We start from the raw sequence: 21,621 nt of genomic DNA, 5'->3' as shown, positions 1-21,621 counted from the left end.
GCGCCCGGCGCCCGCGGCCCGCCCCTCCGCTTCCACATCCCCTCCCCAACCACCCTCACTTCTCTGTGGCTTTGGTGGAATCTATGCACAAACCAAGAAACCAAGAAAGGAATGAATGGATAGATTGGATGGATGGATGGAGAGATGGAGGGATGGAGGGATGGAGGGATGGAGAGATGGGGCAAGTCAAGCTGTTTCCTAACTGAGGAGAGGGCTCTGTGTCTGGGCATGTGGGCTTGTGTTAGCGCACGGGTGGGCGTGTCGGCGCGCGTGCATGTGGACGTGTGTGTTGGTGTATCCATACGAGTATGTGGAAGCGTGTGGGTGCGTGTGCGCGCTCACAACGCCAGGAGCTGCTGAGTGCCTACCCGAGGGGGGAGAGAGTCCCTCATTCTTTACCCAGCACCACGACTGCCCCCGGGTAAGTAGGACCGTTGGGCGCGGTTGGGAGGTCTTTGTGACAGGGACGGGCTCTCCGTGTGTTTGGGGCCCCTCCCTGATGTAGGCCAGAGGCTGAGGTGTGGAAGGGGTGCTTCCGGCTCACAGGCTCGCCAGAGCCTTCACGCTGCCCTCCAGGTTGTGGCAGGCGGTGGCCTGGTGTCAAAGCGCCGCGTGCGTTAACAATGCCAGCGGTGGGGAAGGAGGCCGCTGATACACCGCGTGGGGCTCGGTTAGGCGGGCGGCCAGCCATCCCTCACTCCCCAGCTGTCTGAAATTTCAGTCTGTAATCCCCTCCCCCACCATGAATATTTAACTAATGTTAACGACCCTTCGAAAATGGACCGTCTAGAAATCCTGAGAGAGGACAGAGAGATGCACCCCACACAGAAAACAGCCTTTTAAAAAAGCAAAATCTTACTCTGCACGCTCTCTGCAGAGGAAAATAACACAAAGTCCGACTTTTTGATTCAACTTTCCACTAGGCATGATCAGGGTTTGCCTTTTCCCAGTGATTCCCTCTCTCCAGCTTTGCAAGCCAGAGGCCCTTACTCTCTGAGTTTCCATCTTCAATTGGCCTGCTTCTTTCTGAACCGCTGGCCAAGGTCCTGGGTCCTCTTATGAGAGTCAATTCTGCATTCCAAACGCAGCAGGGAAAGACAACCGCCAGGGGCTGGTTCTTCTTTCCTAATCCACAGAGGTCCTTGATTTCCAATACAAAGAAACGATCTGTTCGAGAATTGCCCAGAAAGCCTGTCCACGCTAATGACACAGGGAAAATAACGCCCTTCCAAGAAAAGGCTTCTTTCCTGGCCTGAGATTTATTCACACCTTTACTCAAGAGGGATTAAAGGCTTCAGTGGAGACATCAGCTGTTCTCCTCAGGGCTCCTGAATGTCAATAGGCTTCTTTTTTTTTGGCATTTAGGAATTGTTTCGCCAGGTTTTTGGATGTTTGTCCCCTACACTCTTGAATTTCAACAGAATTTACTGACCAGCAGCAAGAGATTTCACGGCTTCACCCTCAATCAATTTCTTTCCTGTTTTCCTTCCTTCCTCTCTCCCTCCCTCCCTCTCACTCTTTCCCTCTCTCTTTCTTCCTTCCTTCCTTCCCTTCACATCACTGACTTAAGGAGTTAAATATTCGTGTGCCCTATATCATGATCTATTTTTAACATTTTACCATCAAGTGAAAACCTCACATTGAAATGAGCGTGTCTGGGTACACTTATTTATTTATATAGACCATGGTCTCTCCAAGGAAAGAGTCCAAAATTACAGCAGAGGTGAGATTTTATAAATAGTATGATGGCAGGTGCGCCATCTCTCTTTCTTCATATGTTCCTAAATTAGAATAAGCATAAAGTTTACAAATAAAATTTGTTTCATTATTAGAAAGAGTACAGCAATTCACACTGGCTTTCTTCTAAGTTACTTCTTTCCTAAAGCAACGCCAATGTAAATATTGACATTATTTTAATATTAATTAATATTAACTTTCTGTTAATATAAAAAAAATTCTGGTATATCCTACCAAAAACTACTGAGAATATTAATTTAGGAAAAATGCGTGTTCAGTAGATATTAATTTACAACAACATTTCCTTTTCTTCCATCTTATAAGATATTAGAGAGGTAGCTATGATTAAATTAAACATTTTTAATATAAAAGGCTTGGTACATATCAGGTGCTCAGAAATATTTGTTTAATTTGTTCAGTGAAAACCATGCAAGGGTATGAACAACTGCAGGTGAAAGTAAAAACTGTTTTTAATTAACATTTTCTCATTTATTTTCCCCCAGCTCAGTGGTTCTCAATCCAGGGTGATTTGACACACCTCCTCCCCCCCAGGGACACTTTGGCAATGTCTAGAGGCCACTCAGACTGTCTTAATGGGAGGGCTTGCTACTGGCATCTAAAGGATAGAGGCCAAGGATGGTGCTTAACACCCTAAAGTGCACAGGACCCCCCCCCCCAAGTGACAAATGATTGCCTTGTCCCAGATGTCAACAGTGCTGAGGTTGAGATATCGTGCCTTGGACTCAAAGCCGGTACCAAGGACCACAGATAGCAGAACCACTTCTGTGCTTACTAAAAATGCAGACTCCTGCTCCACTTTCTCTACTAAGTCAGAATCTCTGGGGCAGGGCTAGAGAAATTGTTTTCACAGCTCCCAGGCGATTCTTAAGAAGGTGGAAGTGAGGGGCCGGCCCGGTGGCCCAGCAGTTAAGTGCACATGTTCCACTTCAGTGGCCCCGGGTTTGTGGGTTCAGATCCCAGGTGCGGACACGGCACCTCTTGGCAAGCCATGCTGTGGTAGGTGTCCCACATAGAAAGTAGAGGAAGATGGGCACAGATGTTAGCTCAGGGCCAGTCTTCCTCAGCAAAAAGAGGAGGACTGGCAGCAGATGTTAGCTCAGGGCTAATCTTCCTCAAAAAAAAAAAAAAATGAAGGCAGAAGTGTGAGAAACACAGGAGATGGGAAAGGCTGGCTTTACCCAGTGCGTGCTTATGGGTTCATCACATCGTATGTCTCTTGACATGATAATGGTTATTACAGCTGAGAATATTTTATGAAAGAAGCACATCTAGTCTCCTAGACGCACTTTAGAAGCACATTTGAAGCCAATAAAAGGCTACGAATTCTGTGAAAAAACCCTAGCTGGGATGTGTAAATGTTAAATGCTCCCAAAGGCGCTACCCATCCAGGACACAAAACCTTCCACGGAAATTCTGCTTGGCAGGAGAGGAGATCAGAATTTCTCTCCCTATGGCTGAGGTGTACGTTTTTGCTCATGTCGCCTCTGCCATGCTGCCAGCCCACTTTAAACCATGCCCCTGAGTAAGAGTGGCCTCCAGGGGACTTAAGAAATAGAATGTACTTATTAGAGAAACACCAAAAGTAAAGGTTAAGTGTCTGGGAAAGGAGTCGGCCTAGACACAGACTGACAAAGCCTCTTCTTTCTCTCTCCCCAAACTGAGCAAAATGAACCAAATTCAGCAAATAATGGTCTAGCGGTAGCCACACACCCCCAACCTTAGAGTAGAAGCTGAAAAAAAGACCTGTGAGTGGCTCAGAGAGCTGATCTGAAGCCTGAAGGAGGGGCCAAGAATGGCCCGTCATAAAAGAGAATTTGCCATTTCCTCCTTCAAGCAAGGAGAAGAACCAAAAAGCACCAGCTGAGTGTAATCCTCAAGTGCTAAATGTGCCCCACAGAAAATAAAGGTTTGCTAGAAAAAAAGAGTAAGAGGGAAAAGCAAACAAAATCGACACTAAAAAGGCTAGCCCACATCAAACCAATAACCCTAATCTGTGGGGCTTTCCCCGCCAAGCACTAAGTGAGGTCATTGGAAAATCAGGAAAAATTCCCAATCCCAAGGGCATCCCCATGGGACCAGATGCCCCATTGTAAATCCAAGAGAAGAAACAAACTGGGGGAAATATTTGCAACATATATAACAATGCGTGACTGTCTCTAACATGCGAAGAGTTCTTACAAATCAATAAGAAAATTGAAGAAAATTACCAACTACCTAATAGAAAAAACAAGCCAGTAGTTTATAGATAAACAAGTACATCTGGCCATTGAACTTATAAAAACATGCTCAAACTCTTCATAATGAAAGAAATGCAAGCGAAAATATTGGGACAATATATTTTGCCTGTGATATTGGTAAACACATAAAATACAAGTATTAGATATTGTTGGTGAGGGAATGAGGAAAATTAAGTGATTGCACTGTTGATGGGAATATAAATTCACATTAATAAATAGATAAATTTGGAAGACAATTTAGTGATCTCTCTTGAGCTAAAAAATGCTTAGGGGCTGGCCCTGTGGCTGAGTGGTTAAAGTTCTGCGTGCTCCACTTTGGCAGCCCGGGGTTCGCGGGTTTGGATCCCGGGTGTGGACCTACTCCACTCATCAGCCATGCTGTGGAGGCATCCCATATACCAAGTATAGGAAGATTGGCATGGATGTTAGCTCAGGGCTAATCTTCCTCAAGCAACAAAAGAGGAAGATTGACAATGGATGTTAGCTTAGGGTGAATCTATCTCACCAAAAAAAAAAAAAAATGTTTATACACTGTTCAAGTGCAATTCACTTTTGGAATTCAGAAGCCTATAAAACCTATGGAGTCAGATGAAAGATTGGGGTGATGAGGAGGAGGCAGTGAATGAGAGAGTCCTGATCACAGAGTGGGTCAACAGAAAGAGAATGACCAATAGACATTTTAAAGTTGTTTGCTGGGGCCTGCCCCGTGGCCGAGTGGTTAAGGTCTCGCACTCTGCTTTGGCGGTCCCGGGTTTCGCCAGTTCGCATCCTGGGTGCGGACGTGGCACCACTCATCAAGCTATGCTGAGGCGGCATCCCACATGCCACAGCTAGAAGGACCTACAACTAAAAATACACAACTATGTACTGGGGGGCTTTGGGAAAAAAAGAAAAAATAAATAAAAATAAATAAATAAAACAAATAAAGTTGTTTGCTGTGCTATGTTGTAAGCCCTTCTGGTAACCCCTAGACCACTTAGAACGGCATTTGTTTGGAGAACCAAAAGCAAGGGGCTTGTATGAGGGTTGGTACAGGGTGGATATCAGGCAAGATAGATGTGAGATTAAGAATTCAGACAAAATAGGAGATCAGAACAAGAGGTGACCAGGAAAACTAACCCCACCCGACTTGAGTTAGGCCCTTGAGTTAAATACTCATAAAAATAGTGGGGTGGGCACTGGACAACCTCCAACACTTTGTCTGTAGGCATTCGAGTAATTTACAAGTCCTGCGGGCTGCCGGACCTGGGAGAGCCGACCAGCTCAGTGCTAGGATTCCCACAGATCATTTGCTGGCTTTCTAATTCAAATAGTGGTTTTACCCTATTCATCTGGATGTTTTATATGTTCGTGGATTTCCCACTTAAGACCTTTCTCCACTGATGTCTGATTCTTATTTACGGGTAAAAAGTTCATCTCTAGATAATGTGGCTTTTTCATAGAAGAGATGATCCATCCTTTGACTGTTTTAACCATCAACTTCCTGAATGTACAACACATAAGACTGACATGTGTCAGTCTATGGACTGTTTGTTTTGACTTATAGTTGGATTTTATCAAATTAAAAATACCCCTCTCAAAACCATCTCTTCTTTAAGGTCAGGTCTGGTTGCTGAGTGGTAGTCAGCTCTTAACACTTTGCAAATCAGTGTTTCCCAAGCTAGCTCACATCAAGAGTAGCTGGGAAATTGAAAAAACAAAAAAAAATCTGGGTTCATTTCCCTGGAAGATCTGGAGCCCAGGAATCTGCATTTGTTTAAACTTTCCACATGATCCTGTTACACAGCCTGGTTGGGCAACCATTTGGGGTGGACGCAATCATCCTTAAGGGAAGGAGAAAGCAGACAGACACAGAGACAGGGACAGCGTCAAATGAGAACCCTTGGCTCCTGGACTGTGTTTACTCTTGGCCTAGTTTGTGGTACCTGCCTTTCCCTCATTTCCTCTCCAGGGTCTCTGGCTTCCAGTGCCCAAGGAAGTTCCTTTCTTGCCTGTTTCACATTTATTTCCTTTCCCTGCATCCTCACACGTGGCCTCTTCTTTGCCAAATCCTCTGACATAAGGAAAGGGTGACCTGATTACCTTCACCCCGGCCACTTGAGACTCTTTTTACAAAAGACCTTTGAAAACACTCCGAACATTGCAAAACCAGAGCAACATTCGCCCATCTAATTGTTTTCATTTTGTCCCACATTACAGCTGCACTGTGTCTTCCCTGCATTGACAAAGTGACATTGTGTCATCCAGATTGCCCCTTGTGACATACATTTAAACGGTACCATTACAAAGAAAAAGTCAAACACTATTCCAAACTAAGATTTTCAATGGGAAGCAGCAACATCAGGAAGCTCTGTGTTGGAAAGGAGGGAGGAAAATGGCTATTTGTGGAGGGGGAAGGCAAAGTGAAGATGGGGGAGAGAGCACAGAGGACAGAGTCCCTCTGGTGAGGGGAGCAGGAAGGCACAGATGTCCACACAGGACTACTGGGGTCCCAAACCTCTAGTTCCAGAGGCCCCAAAGCTTATGTGTTAATGACAAGAACCTACAGGTGTATTACTTTGGTAATTAACAACAAAGCTCTATGAGGCCCAAGTTCTTTGTTTTTTGGCTGAGAATTTTCTCTCATTTAACAACTGAAGCATGTAAAAAATCTCGTAAACACTCCAGAGTTTATGCCCTAATGGAGACACAGCATAAAACAAGGTGCTCTTTAAGCCTGTTATCAAAAACACAAAATATGCTGAATATACTTGGAATGTACCCAGCGTGTTCACAGATGGCATGCTGGGAAACAGTGCCCAACGTGGAGGACAGCTCTCCCCAAGTGAACCCAACGAATTGGTTTCTCATTAACGATCTGTGGTTTAAAGGCAAAACTACCTTTTTTCCAGTGGTGCTTAATTCCATTTCAATTGTAGGTAAAATGAGAATTATTTTTTAGTTTTTAAAAAGTGGGTCGGTAACATTTTTCCAGTAATTCTCAAGTGTTTCCCTCAGAACTTTTAAGTACAGGCTGTTAATTTATGAAAAGAACTATAAGGATTTTCAGTTATATTAGGTGGAAAAAAAGGCTAAATTTTGACATTTTATTTTATTTTCTTTTATTTTATTTGAGGAAGATTAGCCCTGAGCTAACATCTGCTGCCAATCCTCCTCTTTTTGCTGAGGAAGATTAGCCCTGAGCTAACATCCGTGCCCATCTTCCTCTACTTTCTATGTGGGATGCCTACCACAGCATGGCTTGCCAAGCGGTGCCATGTCCGCACCCAGGATCTGAACCGGTGAACCCCAGGCCACTGACGCGGAACGTGCGCACTCAACTGCTGTGCCACCGGGCCAGCCCCTTGACATTTTAAATTCTAATAATTCTGATGATCACAAAGGTAGTCTTTGCAGTAGTTTCTGACTCTCTCATCAAATGTTTTAATGCCGAGAATTACCCAATGAGAATATAGGCTTTTTTCTTCTACAATATTGAACATATTAAATTGTATATGCTAATGTTAATATAAGCTCACTGAATATGATCGGGGAATATAGGAAGGCACTTGAAGTTTATTTACGCCAGAGTAAGTTAATTACTTACCTAAGTAACCACAAAGATTATAAAGTGTTAAGATCATTTAAATACAAAAAATGTTAATAGCTTCCTCTACAGCATATTAAAAGCTTCTGTTAGGGTGGGATTATGGCAAATGAAATCACTTCAGAAACCACAATAGCTTATGATAAAGTCAGCTAAAGCATCTGTACCCACATTATCTGCAAGGGTTCTCTAACTCCTTAAGTAAACACCTCTGCCTTCTCTCTCTCTCTCCTCCTTCCTTCCTCACTCCCTCCCCGCTTCCTCCCTCCTTTCCTTCCTTCCTTGTTTCCTTCCTTCTTTCCCTGCCCACCTTCCTCCCTCCCCACTTTCCTCCTTTCCTTTTCCTTTTACATCACTACCTAGTTAATTTTCAAAGCAGGCATTGCAAACTCAAATACCTTAAGAAACCCGACAGAGAGCATAAATGAGTAAAGCTGCCGGTATCAGAAACAGTTTGTGACTCTTGCAAAGGACTCAGGCTTTGAGGAGCCGAGTGGCCCACTGCTAAGTAATTTATAGACTGGTTGAGATAAGATAGGCAAGCACAGAGAACTGTGTGTTTAGATAGACGGACGGTTGCCGCCGCTGCCCTGTTTTGTTTTTTGTTTTTTAAAAGATTTTATTTATCCTTTTTCTCCCCAAAGCCCTCAGGTACATAGCTGCATATTTTTAGTTGTGGGTCCTTCTAGTTGTGGCATGTGGGACACCGTCTCAGCATGGCTTGATGAGCAGTGCCATGTCGGCGCCCAGGATCCGAACCAGCGAAACCCTGGGCCACCAAAGCAGAGCGCGCGAACTTAACCACTCGGCCACGGGGCCGGCCCCTGCTACCCTGTTTTATGTGAGTGTTTTCTGTATTTGTTTGGGATGGGTGAGGGCATATCATGTCCGAGACATGAGAATTAGAGCTAAGAGGAAAATTACGCATCACCCAAGCGGCCTTCCTCATTTTATAGCATAGCTGAGTGTCAGTGAAAAACAGGGTCTCTGGAGCCAAAGGCCTGGGTTCAAATCCTGATCTGCCACTTATTAGCTGTGTGACTTTGGGAAAGTTACTCAGCATCTCCATCCCTCCAAATCTATACCTGTGAAAGGCAGACCATGAGCACAGCTACCCTATATGATTGTGTGAGCTGATGAGATCATCCGTGTAAAGCTGTAAGCTCAGGGCCAGCTACAAAGCAAGAATTCTATGTTGGTTATTATTTGTGAAGCAAGGGAATCCTACATGGGGGATGGCCTTGCACAGAACCACCCAGCAAGACGGGGTCCAAGTCAGGACACAAACCCAGGCCCAGTTCAGGCCGAATTTCTTTCCTGGAAGCTTGCTTTCTTTGGTATTTTTATTATTTCTAAAGAAAACAATAAATAATAACAATTACATGGGATGGTGAAGGTAAGGCCTGCTTAATTTGGTTTTAAGGCCAGGGTCAGATCTATGGCCCACCTCTGGCGGCCTTGGCAGTGAGGCCAGACAAGGGCAGAAGCAGTGGTTACCATCAGTGTAGGCGGCCCAGGCACCTGGGATGGCTGTGGTGTCGGTGTGGATATATGTCCACCTTCTCTGTCATAGTATCCTAGAAATATTTTCCTCTCAATCTGGTTGTCCCAGGGTTTTTCTCTGAGTTCTGTTAAAGCCTCCAGCCACTTCTCCGTATTCTGGAATATTTTGCAAACAGAGGATGCTGCCACGGACCTGAATATCAAGGGGGAAGTGAAAGGTCCACGTTGACAAGCATGTGCGCTGTGGTTCGTGGCCACTCACTGAGGAGAGTCCCTTCCAGGCACTGGATCCTGCAGGCCTGGTTCCTACAAGAGTGGGGCTCCATCTTATCCCAGGGCGGGAACTGTGATGTGCGGAAATGAGCAGAGTCAGTGTCCACACCGCCTGACCCCTGCTCCCCAATTCTTCTAGCCTGAGCATTACCCACTGCTTTCGTTTGGTCTGCCTTGGCATCACATGGTCTGCCCTGAACCCACCAGCTCTTTAACCTCTTCTACTCATACTCTGCTCCTTACCTGGAAAGCCCTTCTCACCAGCTACAGCCTATCCAACTCCTCCCCTTCAAGGCCTCTCACTCAGCCTGCCCCCCAAGGCTGCTGTTCCCTGGGGCTCCATCCACTATCTTCTTCTCCCATATTCTCATCATCCTGACCCTCCCCTGAGTAGAGATACTCTGCTGAGTGCACCCCGGAGTCCTACCTGGAGCTCAGCATCTTCCCTTCGAGATCCATCAAACCCACATACTCCAACCAAACCCCTTACTGCCCCTCCACCCACTCATCTTCCCTGTATTTCCTGACTTAAGGGTCCCACAATCCCTGTGGTCAATTCCGTCCACTTCCTCACCAAGTCACTGTGGTCCCTCTTACTGTCCCCCACGGCCTCTGCACAGGCCATCCTTCCTCCTTTCTTCCTGGACCATTCGATGGCCCCTTAACAGATCTCTGCCTTTGGCCTCTCCTCCATCCTGTCCGCCTTTCACAATGCACCTGAGTTAGCTTCCTAAGCCAATCTCCAAAGGTTCCTCTCGCCAAAATTTAAATCCTTTATCATTCAATCATTCACCCTTTCAACAAATATTTGCTAGGATCCTACCATGCATGAGGCACCATTGTAGGGGCTGGGATGCGGCAGCGAGCAAAGGCAAGGGCTTTCCCTCTCTCTCCCTGGAACCACCGGGCCTGGAGGTGGCATGGGTGTTCTTCTTGCTGCTCCTTCCAGACTACTGTCCTCCTTTCTCAATAAAATCCCCTTCCTCATTACTTAAACATTTTAGCACCTGTCACTTTCTCCAGTCATTCTCTCTCCAGCAACATTCTGATCAGAAATCATTACAATAAAATGTTCTTTTGAACTGGTTCAAAAAAGATCCCCATTTGATCAGTTTTCTAGGAAATATCTTTTCAAAAACAAAGTACCAACTCACCAAAACAGCCATTTTTTTTTTTTTTTGCTGAGGAAGATTCACCCTGAGTGAGCTAACATCTGTGCCAATCTTCCTCCACATTTTTATATGTGGGATGGCTGATGAGCAGTGTAGGTCCATGCCTGGGATCCAAACCTGTGAACCCAGGCCACTGAAGCAGAGCAGGCAGAACTTAACCATTATCCCACAGGGCCAGCCCCAAAACAGCCTTTGAAAGTACATTGGGTAGAGTAGCTCTTGAACTTTTAGGTAAAAAAAAATTGCACTTTTAAAACACTAAACAAATTAGATTTTCCTGTAAAGCAATTTCTAAGAAGAATTTAGGGTTTCATATGAAAGGATCACATTGACCCTTAAATTTCTAACATTCACCATGGGTGGCTTCAATTGGCCTTTCCTTTTTCTCTCCTATTATCAGTGGCCTTCTTCTCTTTAACGCTTTAATCACAAACACAGCTCTTTTCAGACATGTCACTTGTACAAAGAGTGTGTGGCTTGAAAGTAATTGATTCCCTCCACGGGGAAAGCTCTCTGGTCTTTTCTTTGCTGTGGATCTCAACTCCAAGAGAATGGCTACTTGTGAAGTTAACTGGCTCAGCAACTCTCAAGAAAAGGAAGAGCACGTTTGGATCACAGGCAAGACATGGTCTGGCATCACGGTGAGGAGGATATGCACTAGAGGCCAGACCCTCACTCCTCCACTAACTCCAGGTGGGACCTTCCGCAGTTTACCTCCCTGTGCCTCAGTTTCCTAGTCTTTAAAATGGGGACAGCTATATAGTACTATATATGCTACAGAGCATGGGTTTGTGGTCAGCATTGGATGAGATAATGCTTATAGAGGCCATAGAACCCACCTTTTAGATTCTCAGCAGATGTCAGCTACTTGACATTATTAATCCGTGCCAGTCTGCGGCTCTGTAACTTCCCTGTGGCCAGTCCAAAAAGCCAGAGTAATCTTAAATCAGATCTGTTCTTCATTAATTTCTTCTCCTAGAGGATCATAGCTAGTTTCCTGTCATTACATTTTAGTTAAAATAGTTTCCCAATTGTAAAAGAAATACTTACTCATCGTATGGAAAACAATAAACTGTGGGCTCTGGAATATTCCAACCATGACTGAATCCTGACTCCACCCTTACAGATTTCATGACCTTGGGGAAGTCACTTACCTTCTCAGAGCATCGATCTCTCCATCTGCTGCACAAATGGGACAAGTAAGGGTACCTATCTCAGCGTTTAGTTGGAAAAGTTAAATGAAATAACACAGTAAAGTAACATAGTGGCCTTAGTGAATGAGGGGGCCAAGAAGGGAGTGGGGGCAAGGAGGGAGGAGGCAGATAAAGAAGCAGAGAAAGAAGCACAGAAGGAAGGAAGAGAGAAAAGGAGGAAGGAAGAAGGGTGAGCAAGGAGAAGAAAATAGGAATGATGGGCCAATGGCTATTATAGGATAAGAAAGTTTGATAAAATCCACATGGAGGAAAAAGGTTTATTTTAATAAACTGTCAAATACTATGAAAAATGCTTAGAAACAGGATGCATTTTTTTATTTGAAAAAGAAAAAGATTCTTTGCTTCGCTTGCAATGTCCTTTCTCTTAAGAGGGATTTTCCTATGTCACTCATGGGATAATCTTAATATAAACTGGAAAATTTTTTTCATATTTGGGTCTTGTTCATGTTTTCTTTGCAAGAACCAACATATTTAAAACACATTAAGAATAATAAATATAATGACTCAGTGGATGATGTTGGTCTATTTCTCAACTTAAATAAGCTTTTATTTTCAAAACTTCCAGGGGCTGGCCCCATGGTGTAGTGGTTAGGTTTGACGTGCTCTGATTCAGCAGCCCGGGTTCACAGGTTCGGATCCTGGGTGCTGACCTACATACCACTCTTCAGCCATGCTGTGGCGGCATCCCACATAAAACAGAGGAAGATTGGTACAGATGTTAGCTCAGTGACAATCTTCCTCAAGCAAAAAGAGGAAGATTGGCAACAGATGTTAGCACAGGGCTAATGTTCCTCAAGCCAAAAAAGAGTAGGATTGGCCATAGATGTTGGCTCAGGGCTAATCTTCCTGAGCTAAAAAAAACAAACAAACAAAAAAGAATTCCAAAAGATTTATTGACATAAACTTGAAAAATCATCCTCAAAATTTGAATTTTTATTCAAATATGTTTAAATATAGTATGCCACATATAAGAGCATGCACCAACATTCAATGAGTTGATTTTTTACCTAAAAGTTAACAAATGCTGTGTAACATAGAAATGCAGACATCTTAGGAAAAATTAAAAAAAGAAACTGCCCCAAGCTCAGGCGTGGTAGGTATAGTGGCCTCCTAATAAATACTGCAGGACATCTGTATGCTGACTTCCTCCAGATTAATGAAAGGTCTATTTATTCACAGTAGGCCCAGCTTCCCTTATTTACTGAAGAGGCAGTTCTGTTTTATCATATTCATGAATCGCTGCAGTAGAATGATAATGAAAAATGTAATCAGAATGTTGATGGGATGAAGACCCAAGGGCAAGCCTGCAAAGCGACCAAATCTCTGGGACGAAAATCTAATCTTATCCCACCAGAAAACAACAGCTTTGCATTTGAAGAGCAGACGCAAACTGGACTACATAAAAGCTCCCTTATGGATCAGGGGCTGCGAGACCTCCTTTGTGTGTTTGCATACCAGCATCATCATTTTGTTGGACCAGGCAAAGTCATTAAGAGCAAGGACTGCCTGCTTAGATCTGGGTTCTGGGACTCCTTGGCTGTGTGTCCTTGGACCAGTTGCTTAGTGTCTCTGTATATTTTCTTCCCCTGCAAATTGGAGATACTCATAGTGTCCATCTCATAGGATTGTGGTTTTAAGAATTCAATAATATAATACCCTAAGGATCCAGGACAACACCTGGTACACAGAAAGTTCTCAATAAATGTTAGCTATTATAGTCATTATTCAGTTTTCTAAACTGAAATTCACTCAAAAACTCATCACGTTACAGATCAAAACTCAGAGTCTGAGCGTATGGAGAGGAGGCAGCTGATCCAACACCCTCCCCTCTGGCCCAGATCTCTTTGGGAGACGGTGTGGGGTTGTAGCTGCTGGTACCTTTTCCTTTTCAGAAATAGACATAAGAACGTTGAGCTGAAGGAAATGTCACATTCTTGTTGGCACATTTCTGAAGAAGCAATTTTTGCAATGGTAGTAAGCTCAAGTGACATCAGAACAGCCCAGCTCTTGGAATGTAAACCTATTTGTGTTTTGCAGCCTGTTCTCCTCGCCAATGAGTCAACCATCTCCTCCGAGCATGTTCTCTGTTGTTACATGCAATTTACACGTGTGTCATGATTTCCAACATGGTAACTACAAGCTTTCACTACGACAGAAAAAGGTAAGGGGGAAGGCCATTGAAGGATGGGTAGAAGAAAGAGATGGAAAAGGAAGGCATTCGATAATTCATCGAGAGAAGCACTAGATATTCACTTAAACAATCTTTTTATTTTTATTTTTCTGAGGAAGATTAGCCCTGAGCTAACTACTGCCAATCCTCCTCTTCTTGCTGAGGAAGACTGGCCCTCAGCTAACATTCATGCCCATCTTCCTCTTTATACGTGGGACGCCTGCCACAGCATGGCTTTTGCCAAGCGCTGCCATGTCCGCACCCAGGATCCGAACCAGCAAACCCCGGACGGCCGAGAAGCAGAATGTGTGAACTTAACTACTGCGCCACCGGGCCGGCCCTTCACTTAAACAATCTTAAGTGCTTGTATACTAAAGCAAGAGCTTTCTGTCTATGAATCCAACGGATATAATCTGAAGGTTACGCTCAAGATTTATGAGACCTCTGTGATACCTGACTTGTTTCAGAAAGACAAGGCCTTTTGTAAATGGCCACGTGAATAATTTGTTTTCCAGGAATAACTTGTGACCATGCCAAACCCTCAAGGACATTAATGACAATTTATTAATAAATTAACTGGATAGGCAAATTGCTGCCTAAGTGAGAACCAGATTGGCAATGTTCCAAGAGCACCAAAGACCAACGGTTTCTGCCAATGGGTTCTGCGTTTGGTTTGCTTGCTTTAGTGCTATGGGAAGTCATAGACTTTGGTACGTGCAAATGAGCCCTGTTTCGAAGCTAATTAGATTGGGGCAGATCATTTATAAGAAGACGGGCTTATCTGCAAATGGGCCCTGACATCCACGCACAGAGACTATTTTAGAGTTTTATCATCATTAGTTGCTCCCACCACTAGAATGCTAGAAATGTGCATAGGAGGAAATGCACTGGTGTCTTCAGGAAATATTTGTGAGTGTGTCAGAACTTTTGCTGGGACTATTCAGGCCGGTGTCATCTATTTTAGGAGGAGACCACTCAGAGAGAGGGGAATTTTTCCAAGTACTAGAGTTGATAAAAGTGCAAAAATATTTCATCAACATTTTAAAAACTAGGATGATAAAATTATCTGCAGAAAATGAAACCAGGCCAATACTGTTAGCCCAGCCGAAGTGAAAATCCTAGAACAGGCTTCAGAAAAATGATAACATGCCCAGATTGAAGAAAAGCTTATTTTTTAGTTCAAGAGAAACAAACTGGGGGCAGAGTTTCCCATAGTTTTGAAACTGGGGGTCAAATTGTTTTAACTATACTCAGTTAGTTGTCTGTTTGCAAAAGTAGTTAGATAATGAATTACTAAAACCCACCCTATAGATAACATCTCTGATGCTTGGGTCACCATGGCAACAAGTGCTTAAGTTTTTCAGAAACTGAGAGTTGACTCCTTGTCCAGTTCAGGCTAGTGAAGACCACCGACTCATCAAGTTGGCCTGTGTGGATGAGGGATAGGTGACCCTTTGATGTCAAGAAGCTAAAAACTCCACCCCCAGATCATGCCAGTGCCGCCATTTTGTGCACATGTCCTATGAAGAGCCATGAACCTTGACTATGCTCGCACAATTCATCAATTACCTCACCTCTCCCTACCTCCAATCATCTATCTCCACTTTTCAGACCACCCTACACTTCATCCCACAAATTTTGCCCCAAACTTGGGTTAGGAGAGAGATTTGAGAGTGTTGCCCCGTGTCTCCTTGCAGATCAATCTCACAATAAAGCTGTATTCTTCTCTCAAAAGCTGGTGTGTAATAATTGGGTTTTTTAATACACATTGGGTAGAAGACCCCCATCTTTGTGTGGTAACATTTTCATTTGGCAGAGAAACCAATGAGGTACAGATCTTGACATGGGTCAGGTTCGGAAGCCTTTATTTCTAAGAAAAAAGTGTATCAGGAGAGGTCTGTTGATAGGTTATCAGTACATTATATGAACTGAAACTGTCTATCTGTCTGATTTAAAGCTTAATATAATATATATTCCTGTAATGAATAAAGTCATAGTAAAATTAAATTAAATTAAAAACCACAAATAATCCCAAACTACAATCAGCAAATGCATTAAGCAATTCCTTTCACCTCCTTTGCAACACCCCTCCTGCCTTTGGGCTGCTAGACTTAGCAAATTAAAATATAGGATGCCCCGCTAAATTTAAATTTTAGGTAATGATTTATTAGTACGTCCAATGTAATATTCGAGACATATTAATACTAAAATATTATTCATGGCTTATCTAAAATTCAAATTAACTGGCTGTCCAGTATTTTATCAGGCAAAGCTATTCTTGCCCCATCCTTGGAGCTCTCCTGCTTTAGCTAATAGTAAAATTAATCTGCATTCATCAATAGCCAAATAGATTAAAAAGTGTCTTTTTACCTGGTTCAAATGCTCACTTTGAGATCTTTAAGAAGTTACTTAACTTTCTCGTGCCACAGTCACCACATCTGTAAAATGGGATTAATAACAGTTCCTCCTTCACACGGTGGTTTTGAGGATTACATGAGACAGTTTACGAACGGGCCTCGCCCAGTACTCAGTTCATAGCAAATGCTCAATCAATATTAGGTAGTATTGTTAGCGGCAAGAGAGCATGGTGAAGAAACAAAATGGCAAAGAAGAAGGTACCTGAGATCTTTCATTCTCCAGGAATGTTCCTTATCTCTCCATAGATAATTGAGAGCTGTCAATGGTTGTGACTTCATTTCTTTGACTTCCATTTTATTTGACAAATAGAGAGTAATACATAAGAATAATAATAACCCGTATTGATGCAGCGTATTACAGTTTACAAGAGGGCCTTTCACATCCATTTCCTTGAATAATGCAAAATGCATATTGTTTTAAACATTCAAGACAGTGATTCTGAAAGAGGGGGTAGTGTGAAAATGTAGCCATGTAGTCTGGGTATACCTCCTACCCTCCACTGCCAACCCCCTCTGAGATCCACTACTCTAAATAGTTACAAGGATTTAAAAAAATCTACAATAAACTGTTTCCTTTAGCAAGGAAGCAAATTTAGAGCCATCTTTATGCAGGGACACATTGTAGACAGGACTTCTGGTCTCAAATGTGTCTTTTTGTCCAGAGCCCCTGCACAACACAATCCTCAATGTCGTCATCATCATATACAAAGGACAAGTGGCTCGACACTGCTGCCAACAAAAGGCACTCAGCAGAACGGCCTTTTAGAAGCGACGTCCAAAGAAAGCTGTGGCCTCTATTCACCACAGGAACCGGAAGGGTCTAAATGCTTTCCCCTTTTGTAACAGAGAACATCTGCCCTTCCAGGAGAACAATCTCTCCCAGCAGTAAGTTTGACATATAGAGAAACAACATCCTTTTTTGATGTGGCTTTCCCATGTCCTTGATTAGGAAACACGTCCCTTTCAAATGGTTTAACAGCCAGAATCTCCAACTTGCCTAAATGGTACCCATCTTGTTTCATGCCTAAGCACAATATTCTATATGTTGTTAAATTAATTAAACAAGGAGGCCATTAGTTTGATGTGGCTCTAATGCTATAGAGGCCTATGGAAGCAAACCAGAATCTAAGCCTGTAAATGCCTCAATGTTATGAAATCAAAGAACAAAGGACAACCAATCATAAATAGCCAACTAGGCTCTAAGCTATATAGCTAATGGATAATTTCCTTTCTTTGCTTCTGCCTTTTCTCTATGAGTCTCTCCCCAGCTCCTGTGGTGGAACACTGCTAGCCACTTCCAGTTTGGTACTGCTTGGTTCAAATGGATTTTTTGCTCCAATAAACTTAAATTTTTTTTTTTTAAAGATGGGCACCTGAGCTAACAACTGTTGCCAATCTTCTTTTTTTTTTTTTTTTCCTGCTTTATCTCCCCAAACCCCCCATACGTAGTTGTATATCTTAGTCGTAGGTCCTTCTAGTTGTGGGATGTGGGACACCACTTCAACGTGGCCTGACCAGCAGTGCCATGTCTGCGCCCAGGATCCGAACCCTGGGCTACCGCAGCAGAGCATACGAACTTAACCACTTGGCCACGGAGCCAGCCCCTAAACTTAAAATTTTTAATAGGCCTTGGTTCATGTTTCAACAATGTAAATAAGTACAAGCCTTCTTTCTGAGAAAAATTTTGGTGTATTAGAATTTTCTGTGCTCCTTTTTGCCAATACTTAGTTTTTAGTCTCTTTATATACAACAAGAAGGCAAGGGAAAGATAGCATGTGGGATTTCGTTGGTGTATTTGATTAAAATGGCAGCCAAATCATATAATTTCTACTCAAGAGCTATTTCTTCAAAATAGATTGATGTAGTTTTAACAGGGGTTCATGTCGTTTTGAACAGTCATCAAATAAAGAAAATTCAAGCAAACAATGCAGAGCTGAACAGGTGCAATTTGTGGCTCCCAGCAAAGCACCCAGCTGGACAAAGTCAAGGCACTTCCAGGATGTTGGCACCACGCGGTTCAATCCCCAGAAGAAAGGAAGCTCTGTGACCAGCAACTTCCTTTAAAATCTAGCATGTAGCAGCTTCCTAGTAACTTTATTTTGCAGCATTAGTCTTGAATGTATATAAAGGGATTGCCTTTCTAGCTCGCCTTGTCTAGAAGATATTAAAATGCTAGGTTGAGATCTAGCCATCTTACTGGCTTTTTACTGTTAATAGGATGTGTTTAAATTCTCGTTGAGAAGACAGCTAGATATTATTACATATAAAATGTAACATTGAGGTTGTTGCCCAGAACTGGAGGGAGGAGGGAATGGGGAATTGGTATTTAATGGGTACAGTTTCAGTTTGAGATAATGACAAAGTCCTGGAGGTGGATGGTGGTGATGGTTGCAGAACACTATGAATGACATAAAGCTACAGAACTACACACTTAAAAATGGTTAATAGGGTAAATTTTCGGTTATGTATATTTTACCATAATAAAAAATAACATTGATAGGCTAATAAAGATGATTAAGTAATAATAACAATAAAAACTGAGATGTGAGGGGAAAATAACCAGACAGAAAAGAGAAAGAAAAGAAAGGAAAAGAAATGGAAAGAAAAGAAATTGATGAGACCTCACCCACCTACCCAGGGCAGTGGTGGGGGGAGGCAGCAGTGATCCTAAAGAGGAAAGGTGGGTTGAGCCCCCACAGTGAAGAAGAGGGTCCCTCATTCAGAAAACATTGAGCATCTGCAATGAGAGGGCGATGCCTGTGGTGGAGAATTTAATAACAGAATCCACCCTTGAACAAACAAGGGAAATCAAGCCATTAAAAAATTAACTGCATACAAATGGCCAAAAAGCACGTGAAAAGACACTCAGTATCATTAGCCATCAGAAAAACGCAAATCAAAACCACAGTGAAATGCCACTTTACCCCGACTAGGATGGTTACAATCAAAACACAGACAATACCAAGTGTTGGCTAAGATGTTGTGGGAGAGGAAGAATTATTCCTCTACCCTCTAGGTCCTTCTGGCTGGTCTTAGAATTAAACTGACATGAGACAGAATAACAGAAGAAAATCAAACAAAGTTTAATAACATACATACATGGGAGACACCCAAGAAAACTGAGTAACTCTCCAAAATGGTGGAAGCCACCACCTTAAATATCATCTTCAGCTAAGGACAAAGGAGGATGCTGGGAGCAGTGGTCTGGGACTTCAAAGCGGAGGAAGGCAATTTACACAGAGATGGAAAAGCAAATGTTTTCTGGGCTACAGACCATGAGACCTGAGAGAGAACTTTGATAAAAATGGGCTTGCTAGTGCCTTCCTGTCTACCATACCTAGAATTACCTATGGTGACAGCTCCTTCCTGGGACATGCACTTCTATCTTAAATTCTTTTAGGAAATTAGGAGGAAGGTCAAAGTTTCTTCCTGAGTCTTTTCGTCTCCAAAATAATCATGCCAGAGAGACACATTTTGGGGTGGCAAACTCTGATCCCCCACAACGTGAAAAAAATTAGAACCCTCATTCACTGCTGGTGGGAGTGTAAAATCGTGCAGCCACATTGGAAAACAATCTGACAGTGCTTCCAAAAGTTAAACACAGATTTACCATATGACCCAGCAATTCCACTCCTAGGTACACACCCATGACAAATGAAAACATGTCCACACAAAAACTTGAATGTGAATATTTGTAGCAACATTATTCATAATAGCCAAAAAGTGGAAACAACCCAAAAGTCCATCAACTTATGAATGGACTAAGAAACAAAACAAAACACTGGTATATCCACGAAATATTATTCAGCGTTAAAAGAAATGAAATACCGATAGAGGCCACAGCATGGATGAACGTCAAAAACACCAGGCTAAGTGAAAAAAGCCAGATACAAAAGACCACATGTTGTATGATTCCATTTATATGAAATGTCCAGTAAAGGCAAATCTGTAGAGACAGAGAGTCGGTTAGCATCTGCTTGCGACTGGGGATGGGAACAGAGATTGACTGTCATGGGACCTGAAGGATCTTACTGGAGTGATGAAAATGTTATAAAACTGGATTATGGTGATAGTTGGTAAATTTACCAAAAACTATTGAATTCGACACTTGAATGTGCAAATTTTATGGTATGTCAATTGCATACCTCAATTAAGTTGTGTAAAAAAAAATGGTAAAAGAAAAAATGAACAGCAATTTAGAGGATCTCTAAAACACTGACAAAGTGGCATATGCAGGGTAAGCAGGAAGGGAACCTGAGGCGAGACACTAGGAGTAGGTAAGAGGCAGGCCAGCGGTCCAGCTTAACTGCAGGCTAGATACAGATAGGTCTTCATTCATTCATTCATTGTATTTGTTCATTCAACAAATCCTGATAATTGGACATGATGTGCTAGACACCCAGCGAGGTGCATGCCCTTCAGCAAATTACATTCTAGCGGGGACACTGGATATTATGCAATGACCTCTGTGGTTATTTCCATGCTTGGCTGGGAAGGAGAAATACCAGGTCCTCTGAGAGCATGCAACAAACAATACTGGTCAGAAAGTACTATTTGAGGAGATAATATTTGAGCCAAAGACTGGAATCTAAAGAGGAGTTAACCAGGCTAGGAGAGAGAGGAAGGGAGGGGAGCAAGATCAAGGAAGCCATGAATAAAAGCCACGGGATTTTAGAAAGCACAGCACCTGCAGGCAATGGGAAGGCTGGAAGGGCTGTGAGCAGAGGGATGCTATCACATTGGCCTTTTCAAAACATCACTCGAGCTGTAAGCAGGCTGGGTGGAGAGGGCAAAGATGGGTACAGAGAGAGACACAGTGCAAGACAGGGCTAGAGATGAACCTTGCAGTCGGAGTGAGGAAATCCACAATGCCAGGAGGAGCAGTCTGAGCCTTCGTCAGTGTGCTGAGGAATGTAATCAAAGGGTTTCAAAGAGGGAGTCCTCAAGTCCTTGCTCAGACCAGCTGGACACCCAGAGAGCCAGGTGCAGTGGCAGGGCTCATGTGGCCACACCCTACACTGCTTGATGTCACCTGCTAAAAGTCACCTGGGGCACTTGTTAAAAATGCTAATTCCTAGATTTCTCAAAAAATTAAAAGTAGAAATACCATATGACCCAGCCATCCTACTACTGGGTATCTATCCCAAGAACTTGAAATCAGCAATTCAAAGAGACTTATGCACCCCTATGTTCATTGCAGCACTATTCACAACAGCCAAGACATGGAAACAACCTAAGTGCCCACTGACTGATGACTGGATAAGGAAGATGTAGTATATATACACACACAA

At 43.0% G+C, this 21,621-nt stretch overlaps 1 protein-coding gene and 1 long non-coding RNA gene across 26 annotated transcripts in view; one reads left to right on the top strand and one right to left on the bottom strand.

Moving 5' to 3' along the window:
- PALM2AKAP2 (PALM2 and AKAP2 fusion) overlaps positions 1–21,621 on the bottom strand; it is a 467,702-nt gene that overhangs the window by 122,187 nt on the left and 323,894 nt on the right. The gene's annotated exons all lie outside the window — the stretch shown is intronic.
- Positions 21–15,643, top strand: LOC139079572 (uncharacterized). Its single transcript, XR_011533293.1, has 3 exons — positions 21–421; positions 13,781–13,904; positions 14,033–15,643. It is a non-coding gene; the product is annotated as an uncharacterized lncRNA (long non-coding RNA).

Source organism: Equus przewalskii, chromosome 26, assembly GCF_037783145.1.
Source record: "Equus przewalskii isolate Varuska chromosome 26, EquPr2, whole genome shotgun sequence".
NCBI lineage: Eukaryota > Metazoa > Chordata > Mammalia > Perissodactyla > Equidae > Equus > Equus przewalskii.
Note: the sequence above shows the minus strand (reverse complement) of the source record. Positions and strands in the feature narration are given on the sequence as shown.